At 38.1% G+C, this 12,149-nt stretch overlaps 1 long non-coding RNA gene across 1 annotated transcript in view; it reads left to right on the forward strand.

Annotated features, from left to right (window-relative positions):
* Positions 1 to 8,996, forward strand: part of LOC123647740 — a 48,675-nt gene extending 39,679 nt beyond the window's left edge. Inside the window, exon 2 of the long non-coding RNA XR_006738324.1 lies at positions 8,865 to 8,996. This is a non-coding gene — a long non-coding RNA (uncharacterized LOC123647740). The remainder of the gene's footprint in view (positions 1 to 8,864) is intronic.
* The last annotated feature ends 3,153 nt before the right edge of the window (positions 8,997 to 12,149 follow it).

Below are 12,149 nucleotides of genomic sequence, written 5' to 3' on the forward strand. Positions count from 1 at the left end.
GCCATCCTTGCCCCCATTGATTTGCAGTGCTACTACTATCATATATCAAATTTTTGAACATACGTGAGTCTTTTTCTGTGTGCTCTATTTTTCATTTGCCTTTACTATTTTATTTACCATGATTTAATAATAACTTTTAAAGTTCTGGAGAGCAAGTTGCCTGCTTGCTTCTTCAAATTTATGAAGGCTGTTATTGGCCCTTTTTTCTTATGAATTTTAGAATCAACTTATCATGGTCCATGAAAGACCATGTAGGAATTTTGATTGGAATCATATTGAATTTCAGTTCAGTTTATGGGTATTTATGAAGTCTTCCATCCACAAAAGTAGTATGTGTCTCTGCTTACTAAACTTCATAGTTTTGTTCATAAAGGTCTTGAAGATTTTTTGTTAGACTTACTATTAGAAAGTTTATAGCTTTAGTTACCTTTTTAAATGGTAGCTTTTCCTTTTAAAATTTCCAAGTGATTTTTGGCTTATAGGAATTATATTAACTTTTGTATGTTGATCTTGTATCTAGCAACATCGATGAACTTATTTCTTATTAGTTTTAATACTTTTCCTTCATAATTCTCTACATAAATAATTATCACTTGGAGATAAAGACAGTTTTGTCACTTCACTAAAATTTTTGCATTTCCTTTCTTTTTATTACATTATCTATTATAGTATTAAATAAAAGTGATGACTGTAGTCATCATTATTGCATTTCCTAGTTTTTAAAGGAAATGCTCCCATTATTTAACCATTAAATATGATTTTGTTACAGGTTTTTTTATGAAGTTTTTTTTTCTATTCCTGATAAACTAGAATTTTTTTTTTAAATCGTGAAGGTTGCTAAAAAATTAACAAAACCATTTCTCATTCTTTAAGGACAAATATGACCTTAGATGAACTTTATACTCAGTTCCCCTGAACCCTGATAAAAGGGGAAAGCCAACCATGTTACTAGGCAACTTGGTGGTGGTGAAAGTGACCTCTCTTTGGTAAATTTATCTGGACTAGGAGGAACTATACGTGAACTCTAAATTCTTGGTTACAAACTGTAGCTTTGAGCTTCCCTAGGAATGCTGACTTTTTGGAAATGGGTATGTCTTTTGTGGGAACCCTGGAAGCTGTGACCATTATATGACATACTGGTTTCTCTTTGGGACATGAGGCCTCTAAGTCTAAATAGCTATGCACCCACCCTTGTGATTTTTATTTCCTTGCACCTGAGCTATCACTTGAATACCAGAGAGAATAGCTCCTGGATGGCCGTGTCCACTTCTGTGAGGACTCTTCCCATGAAGAGAAACACCTGAAACTGCCCCACTGGCTTGCTGTGTTTTCTTCCCATGCTTCCTGAGTAGGTGGCTGCTGTGTGTGACCTTTGGTAGTTGGGTAGCTCAGAATGTGTCGTTAGAAGTCCCACGTGGGCATTATTGCACAGTGCATCCAAACAAAATGCAGAAATAAAGCATTTACTGGGGGCTAATCTCACTTATAAGCTTCAGTTTATAATTTTTACCTATTGGAATACTCATATTTCCATTGACTGTAAATCAATATTATAAATTTAAAACTAATCATCCTTGTTTAATGTGTTGGACTCTGTATATGTTTACCAATCCCAAAATGGTTCTGCTACTAAAAAAAATCTGATAACTAATGTTTTAGATCTGCACTGTCCAATAGGTAGGTATTTGCTATTCTAATCTGACTATTAAAATTAAATATAATTAAACATTCAGTTTCTTAGTCACACTAGCCACAATTTGAGTGCTCAGTGGCCACACGTGGCTAACAGCTACTGTATTTGACAGTGTAGATATAGAACATTTTCATCATCATAGAAAGTTCTGTTGGGCAGACTTTCTTGGCTTTATTTTTTCATTTATCCACATTATCAGAGAGCTTTATAAGTGTGTTGTATGTGTTATATACAGTAAGAAACTGCTAGATGAACCAATCAGCATATGTTTCAGGGATAGTATTGAAGACCCCCGTGTGTTATTTATATAATGATCCACTAGAAAAATATTTCTCAGATTTGAGAACCAGGACATGTTCTATTTCTCCTCAGACTTACCTTCTGATCATGTCCAGTGTTAATTTTGTAATTGGTCAGTTTTCCCTTTTTGCTTAGTCTATTCAGAGAGTATAGTGCCAAATTTATGGCTCAATTTAAGTAACACTTTGGCCTACATATTTGTATGCTTTATTTTTTTATAAGGTTCTTGCTTTATCTTACTAGTCTGCTTATTTTCTTGTCTGAGTGTGTTTATAAAATATAATTTTATTGTAAATTCTGCATTTTAAGGAGGTAGGATATAAATTAGTATAATGAATTAATACCTGCAAGATTTTGATTGATACTTTAATCACTTACTGCTTTAGTCACTTGTTAGGAGCCACTTACTACTGAGCATCAGTAGTGAGGAGGGAAGGAGGTAAAGGCAGCGTCTGTCTGGTGATGATGACAGTACCCAGGCATGTCATCTGGACCGCCTGCCAAATAAAGTGACTTAGAATGTACACCTGCCATAAAACCAGTTTAGCTCACTTTTGTAAGACATTTTTAAGTTTCAAAATAATGTTTGAAGAACTGTCTTACATTGCTTGTAAAAAATTCCAGGTTTTTAAGTGTTTCCAGGGAAATTCGATCAAGAGCAAGAGTATTTGAGTATTTTACTCAAAGTAGTGAATGGGGTTTGAATAAAGAGGGTAGAGGACTCTCTTGTTGTCCTTATGGAAGAGGATCCTTTTTGATGACAAAGAATCTAATTCTGGATGTTTATGCCTTGTCAGTGGAAAAATACCACTGTTCTTCTCTCTCATTTCCATTTTATTTTGGAACTTATAAGAAGGTCAACATTATATATGTCTTTTACATTTTGTATTTGATAGTTTTTCATACTTCTGAGAACACTTAAAGCAACTTATGCATTTCAGGCCAAAAGCTAAAATAATTTTATAAAAAATAAAAAATAATCTCACTTAAAGTTGAAGGATTAAGTACTCCGATATATCCATGTTGAGCAGATTTGGGCAATGTATTTGATTTTATGCTTTCTAGATGCTAAAGTGAGGAAAAGAAACACAGAATTGTATAGTTTTCATGTACTGACAGCCAGAAGCGTGTAAACATCTGCAGAAACCAAATGTTTCCTGGAACTAAGCTCAGGCAGAAATTTATCACGTGGACCTTTGTTTAAAGAACCTAGTGAAAAACCACAGTTATGTAAAAGATCCAGGAGCGCAGTTCACGTGGACTGGGTTCTCTAGAAGGCAGAGAGAGGAGACCAAGGAAAAGGACGACTCAGGAGGTGCATGTGCTGGGCACAGGGGCTGGGTGAGTGCACAGGAGTTCTGTGGGCACTGAATCCAGGGCCTCTTCTGTTTGGAAACTGTGCTAAAGAAAGGAGTTGAGAAAATCATGATTGTTAACAGGATCATTAGATTTCATTTTCTCTAAAATATTAGATGTTGTCAGTGTGGGTTTTGTATAGGTGCTGATTTTATTCTCTTCATCCTTTAACAAATGTGTGCGGTAAAGATACTGTGTTTTAATGATTAATGGGAAGCTTTTAAACTTTGAAGGAAGAAAACATTTTTCACGGAACTTCAAGGGCTAATATTATTGTGCATACAGAAGTCTAGTTTACTTCTGGGTGAAGGGCAACAGTAGAATCTTTATTTGTTTTCAAGGAGGTTGCATTCATTAATACGAGTATGTCAGAGAGTAATTTAAGTCTTCACAACTAATGTGACATGGAAGAAATAGCTTTTGCCTGAAATACTCGATGGACAAAGATAACAAACTATTCATCTTTTCCATGAAAATCTGTACTAAAAAACTTCAGTATGATCATAATCGTGCAGTTTCTTTTTAAGAATGCTTGTATCCCTTAGGCTTACTAGGGCGAGTTAACTAAAACATTTTAAAAACAACTTAGCCTGACCTCTAGATTTAAGATCTTCACATGTTTACCAGACATGAGAGTTGTAATATAGGTGTTAATTTTTCATTGCTTATTCTGATAAAAACAGACCAATAATTTCTGCTTGAGACCAAATTACACCTAACCAGCAATGTAAGAGGATGTGCTCCTGGGATTTTATCACAGGCATCTCTGGACAGTTTTGAAGTCTGGCAATATAAACCTGCCATACAAGGTTTTTAACAAATATTACATGTGATACTGCACATAAAATGCCTGGCACCTAGTTCTTCCTCCTCTCCTGTTATTGATGATGACTTTACATACAGGTCTAGACTTTCTATACTAGGTCATATGGACACATATTTTTAGGCATGTTGGAACTCATAAATATTTCCTATTCTGATTTTAGCAGTGTTGATTTAAGAAAAATATTAATAAGAAATGTTGAAAGTATATAGTTTGTATTCATTAAATTATAGGTTGATGATAATTCAGGAAATAATGATTTTGAATGTCTTGGTGAAATGAAACAAGGTTTATAACTGGTCAAATGTAGAATAGTAGCGTCAGAAACTGATTTACTCCAGTTTTATCTGTGAAATTCAGTTCAGCACGTAAAAATATTGCATTGATATCATATTCTTATGCAGGGTCCTGTAAGAACCAAGTGTAGGCACAGAATCTGGGGATTAAAGGTAGAAGTGTGTGCGGGCTGGTGTGGCCTGTGAGTGTCAGAGAACTCTCCCTTTTCATGGGAGATAGGCTTGCTCATGAAAAGGAAGTTGAAAGTGCTTGGCTAGAGGCTGAGAAATGCCTTTGGGAGAGTTAAGGCAATTACAGATATACCTGAGAAGACTAAAGAAGAGACTTGTAAAAAGAAAGCAGTCACAATTAGACTCTCACTCTTCCTACCATCCAGTTTAAGTATCTGCATAACTACAAAGTTTCCTTATAGACAGTGCAGCAAATAATATAATAGAGCTTCAGAGTAACTGTGTCAAGATAGCACTCCCAGGCAAAGCATTAAAATAAACATATACTTCTCTCAAGGGTAGAAATGGTTGGGCAGTTGCTTTATTAATTGAGAAAGTCTGGTAGTGATAATTGAGACCCAAATGTCATATTTTAAAACATTCTATTTAATTCTTAAAGTTAAAAACATTAATATATAGAGAAACTAAAATTGCAGTAAGATATGATCATCAGTAAGACTGTGTGCAAGTCATTGTGCGAAATTTGATTGTAACTGACATGGGGTATGCTCTTCTAGAGCTTGCTGTTAAGAACAGTGGGATCTGGAGATTTAGTTGAATTTCCTACCCATGGTAGGATTTAACTTATTCATTTTCAACCATTCATTATTTAATAAATACATATTGGGGATCTATTTGCCAAGCATGTCCTTGCCATCAGGGGATACAGTATTGAACAAAACAAAAATTTCTTCCCTTAAGAAGCTTAAATTCTCTAGGGGTTGGGGGAGTTACCTAGTGGAGGGAATATGGATGAATGAATAAATGAATGTAAACAAAAGCAAGTCAGGGTAAGGGGAATAAAAAGTGCAATGGTGGTAATGAGGTGTGGCATGAAATAGGGTGCCCAGAGAAGGTTTCCTTGACAGATTGACCTTGGGGTTGACACCTGAAGTAGGAGAGGAAGCAGGTCCTGCAGATGTCTGTTGAGAAGCACAGTCCATAGAGCAGGAACAGCATGAGTGTGTTCACATCCTGAGGAGTGACAAAGGGGGCAGTGGGATGAGAGTGGGGTGAGCCAGGGAGAGAGGTAACCCAGGGCCAGTCATGGTCCTTGTAGGCCACTGTAATGACTCTTACTCTGAATGAGAAGGGAAACAATGGGAGGATTTTGAGCAAAGGAGAGGCATGATCCTACTTTGTTTTACCAATACCAGCCTTTTGTTTTGCAAACAAAACAGGGCCTCACTTGCCCCTGTTCCCAGCTAGGCTAGGGAAGAATCAGTTGGGAGGCTGTTGCAGCAGTACAGACGGAGATGAGGGAGGCTCGCATGGCAGCAGTGGTGGTGGAAGTAGGGAGAGGTAGTAAAAATTCAGATGTAGTTTCAAGAGCAAGCCAACAGGATTTGCTCATGGATTGTATATAGGATGTGAGGGAAAGAGAAAGGTCCAAGATGACTTGGAGGATTGAATTAGCATTTACTGAGAGGGGGGGATGGCTGTAGGAGCATCGGGCTTGGGGGGTGGGAGGGACGTCAGGAGTTTTGCATGGGGTGATGTTAAGGTGGAACATCTATTGGACATCTAAGGGGAGATGTCAAGTAGATGGCTGAAAATATAAGCCTTGAGTTCAAGAAGGAGGTTCAGGCTCTTTATAAGTGGTGTTTAAAGTGATGAGACCCATGGAGATGACCAAGAGGAGGGAGTATAGATAGAAAAGAAGTTTGAGAACTGAGAGCCTTGGGCCACCCAGCATTGGGAGGTTGGATAGTGAGTCTAAGGAATGGCCAGAGAAGGAGGAGGAGAGTGATGAGGGTATGGAAACCAAGCAAAGAAAGTGCTTAAAGAAAGAGAGAGTGATAAGCTCTTTTAGTACTGCTGACAGGTCCAGGAAGATGAGGACTGGAAATTGGCGATTATTAATAGATTGAGTGAAAATTGTCTCTGTTGCTTTTTTGCACAAGTGGCCTTGAATAAATTCAGTTAACCTCTCTCTGGGGGCAACAATGGTACCTGCCTCATAGGGTGGTTGTGATGAACTGTTCAAGTGGATGAGATAATTCATTTAAAGTGCCTGTCCCAGTACTGGCCTTTGAGTATTTCAAGGTGGAAAAGAGTAGTTTCACAGGGCGGTGGGGACAAAAGCCTGATTGGAATGGGTTCATTCCCAGGTGAGATGGGAAGAGAGAACTGGAGACAGCTGGTATAGCAACTCTTGGGTATTCCTGTAGAATTGGATTAGAGAAATGGGGAGTTAATTCATGGAAATGTGGGGTCAAGAGATAGGCTAGCCTGCCTTCCACCCTACCTCCGTCCCTTCCTCACTGGGAGAAGGTACAGACTTTATATGATGATGGGAATCATCTGTATAGAGGGAAAAATTGGTGATGTAGTTGGATCTAGGATTGTGAGGCGTTTTGGTCATATATGACAAATTGACTGAAGTGACTAGTTCTTTGCCACCCACTCCCCCTCTCAGTCTGTCATTCAATTATTCAACAGATACTTATCGAAGGTTCACAAGGTGCCAAGGACTGAGCTAGGGCCTAGGTACAGTGGTGGTTCAAAAGTGAATCAAACAGACACGCTTACGAAGTTTTTATAGTCTGATGAAGATAGGCTTTCTAAAAACTCACAAATAAATACAGGTTTTGATGAGTGCTTTGCAGGAGAAACACAGAGTACTGTTGAGAGAGAAAAAGAGAGAGAGAATAGCATGGTTTAATTTAGATAGAGGGCATACGAAGGTCGCCCAGATGTGCAAGATGGTCATGGCTGAGAAGAAGAGCATCCTAGCAGTGGGAACATCCAAAGGCCCTGGGGCAGGGGAGAGAGAACCTCCTGCTTTTGTGAATTTGAGAGAAGGCCAGAGTGGCCTGAAAGTTGGGAAGGGACCAGGTCACGTAGGACTTTGGAGGACGCTGTGTTAAAGGTTTTGGTATATCCTAAGAGCTGTTGGAAAGTTTTTGTGGGAAGTGATATGGTGAGATTTGCATTGAGAAAAAAAATACCTGTGCTGAAATGTGTCCTGATGAATGGACCGGAGGGGCCAGTGTGGGGAAAAATCACCAATTAAGGCAAAAAGATAGGATCTATGAAAATATTGAGGCTGAATGAAATATTTACAATCTGAGTATAAAAAACAGAATCGTGAATATCCTTTACTTAGCAGAGTTTGCTTTATGCTTCAGCGAGATTTCTGAGTACCTGTAAAGAGGATTTTCTTGTTAAAAATAATACCAATAGAGAAGAGTCAGTTGAAGGTGTCAGTGATTTCACGTTAACATAAAATGAAACTTTGAGAATGATTGTGGCAACTTTGTGAAAAATGAAAAATAATGAGACCATATTAAATTTGTTTTAGAAAAGAATCCCACTGAATCAATATTAGAGACAGAATCTATTAAGAAAAACCAATTGTAGTGTGTGAATATGTACCAAGATTAATCTGTTTTTGATGTTGTGAGTGTTCATATAAAGAAACCTTTAAAAGTAGTGGATATACATTATTTTCATTTTTTAGAATAAAACCAATATAATAAAACCAGTTTATTGGTCAATAAATATTTCAAAAACTCCCCTTTTCACTTTCAAAATTGGGCCATAAAGAATATGGTTAGAGATAGCAGATTTCTACTAGTTAAAGGGTTAAACTGGTAAAAAAGTGAGCAAGTTCTAGTACAGGGTGCATATTTTATTGTATCAGTTTAGGCTTTCCCCCAAAGAGATTTCTTAAAACAGAAAGGCAGTTGTAATACCAAGTATTGCTGTATCAGATAACCTGCTACTCCAAGGCTATGAATTAACTTGTTCTGAGCCCTCACTTTAAAAAATAAAAAGAGGCCAGGTGCTTTTTAAAAAAATGTTTTTTGATGCTTATGCCTGTAATTCTAGCACTGTTGGGAGGCTGAGGCAGGAGGATCAGTTGAGGCCAGGAGTTTGAGATCAGCCTGAACAACATAGCGAGACCTTGTCTCTACAAAAAATAAAAAAAAAAAAAGCCAGGTGTGGTGGTTCACACCTGTGTCCCAGCAACTCAGGAGGCTGAGGCAGGAGGATCACTTGGGCCCAGAAGTTTGATGTTGCAGTGGGCTGTGATGACGCCACTGCATTCAAGTCTGGGCAACAGAGCAAGACCCTGTCTCAAATATAAAAAATTTTAAAAAGGGAAACAGAGGTTATCCCATTCCAGACTACCCATGAGCGTTCTATCTTGATTGTAACTCTAGTTTTCTCTCTCACACAGGCATTTTATTAATGCTTTTAGGGGTTAGAAGAGTTGGGATAGTTTGCCATCTGGAGTTTCTCTGCCTTGCCAGTCTGAGCTCAGACCTGCCAGTTTGTGAGAGATGATTGATGACACCCTGTAACAGCTGAGTAAGTAGATGCTGCTGCATGTTTTGTTTCACTGCTTTAAAAAAAAAGTAAAGCCTTACAACTTTAAAGTTATAAAAATATTATAAACTTTAATTCATAGTAAGTTCCTTATCATGGTTCTTTAAGTTTTGTTGTTCAATAACGATGGCAATTATGACAATTCTAAAAAGTGAATATTTGTAAATAATGGGATTCTGGAAGAAATTAATCCCTTGATGATAAAAGAGCTAATGGAAACATTTTCCATACATAATACTTTAGCTTTTAAGAAACATGGGACTTAAATGGTATGTTAAAAATTTAAACACATTCTCCTTAGTGATTTATTTCACTTTTACGTTATGAAATGCAAAAATATTGGTAGGGCAACTGTTAATTGTCTTTTAATGGATATGCATTTGGTTAATTTGAAGTAAATACCAGTTTACATAACCAGTGGACATAGAATTTTAATAGTTCTTTATATTTGAAAATAATGATTTTTTATGCTAATATAGATAAGATCACAGAATCTCTGGATTTAATTTTGTTTCTTAGACAGAGTAGGGAATAATGGCTTTTATTCTTTCTAATCAAAACACCTGAGTGAAGTTTAAAGTATTGAGTCAGTTATCTTGATATAAATGGTTTCTTAGAATAAGAGCTATTATTCCTTTTGATATATCCTTTGAAACTGTTTTGACAAAACTTGTAAACCATGAAGTTGTACCAGGGCCTTGTTTTGGAATCTTAACTTAAAAACAATGAATGTGTCTACAAGATATTCCCCACTATAGTGAGGTTGTTTAATTTTGGTCCTCATCTGTGCTGTCCAGTATGGTAGTTCCTGGCCATGTGTAGCTATTGAACATTTGAAATGTGGGTAGTACCAGTTGAGATGTGCTCTACAGAAAATTTACACCATGTTTCAAAGACTTAGAATGAAAAAAAGACTTATTAATAAGTTTTATATGAATTGTGTGTTGAAATGATAATATTTTGGATATATTGAGCTAAATAAAACATTATTAAAATTAATATCACCTGTTTTACTATTTAATGTGACTGTTAGAAAATTTAAAAAACTACTGGTGGCTTGCATTATATTTCTTTTGGATAGAACTGACCTATATTATCATATACAGTCAATATTCTTAGTCATCCATTACTTAGCATTCTTTAGTTTTTGAACTTTCTGGTCTGCATAGGGATCAATTAATATAAATATGTATTTTTAAAGTGTGATTCTTTGATTCATCATGTATTTATTGAGCACCTGTCATGTGCCAGGCAGTATTCTAGGCACTGGTGATAACAGTAGTGAACAGAACAGACTGAACTTTCTACATTCATGGAGTTAGCATTCTAGCAGGAAGACACAGATCAAGAACAAATAAATAAGATACATAGTATATTAGAAGGCATTATGTGTTTTGAAAAAATGTAAGACATGCAAGGGTGGGGTTGAGAGGCTCAGTGTAGTGTGTTAAATAGGGTGTTCAGGAAGGCCTCACTGAAACGGCGATACTTGAGCAAAGTCTTGAAGAAGTTGAGGGGAAGATTGCGGTAGATGTTTGGGGGAAGAGAGTTCTAGGCAGAGGGAATAGTGAGTGCAAAGACCTGGGGGGAAGTGTGCCAGGAGGAGGCTAGTGAATGGAGGGAGGTAAGGAAAGGGGGGAGAGAAGGAGGTGAGAGGAGACAGATGGTCATGTCATGTGAGCAGTGGTCATTGTAAGGGCTTTGACTTCTAATGAGAGGAAAATTATAACTGGTGGGTTATAGAGAGGCAACATGATCTTGCTATTGAAGCTGTTGAGATTTGAATATTCTGAGATGAGGATGGGGGCATTTGCAAGAGTGGAAGCCGAGAGACCCAATTTGAGGTTCCTGCAGTGGCCCAGGTGAGAGATGGTGGTACCTAAGACCATGAACCAGAGGAGCAATGAGAAATGATGGAAGTCTAGTGAGATGTTGTTGTGAAATTGGACATGGGATGAGAGACAAAGTGAGGCAACAAGGATGCTGAGTTGGGGGGATTGTGGAGGGACCAATCTAGGGCAGTACTTGGAACTCAGTTTGAGATATGTTAAATTTGAGATGCCTCTTTAAACATCTAAGTGGAAAGGTCGGGTCGGCAAAGTCTAGACTTGTGCAGGAGGTCAGGTTGAAGAGGCAATGAAGCCATTAGCAATTCACTGTTACTTAATGTCATGAGAAGGGTTCAGACCACTATGGGAGTGAGAGGAGCTGTCTGGGACCTGAGGTTGGGAAATGAGATGGAATCAGCAAGGGAGACTGAGGCACGGACAGGAAGAGGGCAGTTGCTTCAGACACCAAAGGAAGAAATTGTTTCAGGGAAGCCGTAGTCACCAACCTTGTCCGATGCTGCTGATGGGTTGGGTAAGATGTGAGCTGAAAATGGATGCTAGATTTAGCAGTGAGGAGGATATGTTAGCCTGACAAGAGAGTTTTCACTGTGATGGAGGAGACAAAAGCCAGGGTGGCATAGCATCGAGAGAGACTGGGAGGACATGGATTGAAGAGAGTGAATATAAATCTTCTTATGAGGAAGTTATGAGGAAGTGTGGAGTCAAAAATAGTCAAGGAAATATTTGATTTGAGTTTTGGGTTTTGTTTTTTTTTTTTTGAGACAGAGTCTCACTCTGTCGCCCAGGGCTAGAGTGCCGTGGCGTCAGCCTAGCTCACAGCAACCTCAAACTCCTGGGCTTAAGCCATCCTCCTGCCTCAGCCTCCCGAGTAGCTGGGACTACAGGCATGCGCTACCATGCCCAGCTAATTTTTTTTCCTATATATTTTTAGTTCAGCTAATTTCTTTCTATTTTTAGTAGAGATGGGGTCTCGCTCTTGCTCAGGCAGATCTTGAACTCCTGACCTCGAGCGATCCTCCTGCCTTGGCCTCCCAGAGTGCTAGGATTACAGGCGTGAGCCACCGCGCCCGGCCCTGGGTTTTGGTTTTTTTAAGATGAGGGAAATTACGTGTTTCTCCCAATGCATGTATTAGATTTCAAGTTATTTTTCTGAAATGACCTACCAGATTTATAACATTTAAGTCCATCACCTGTGAGTGTATGTGGGAAGGTTTAGTGTTTCCCTCCTAAGAGGATTTCACAGAATTGTGTTTCAGAGAGGGAGGAAAGGAGGCAATGAAATTGTA

Source organism: Lemur catta, chromosome 11, assembly GCF_020740605.2.
Source record: "Lemur catta isolate mLemCat1 chromosome 11, mLemCat1.pri, whole genome shotgun sequence".
NCBI lineage: Eukaryota > Metazoa > Chordata > Mammalia > Primates > Lemuridae > Lemur > Lemur catta.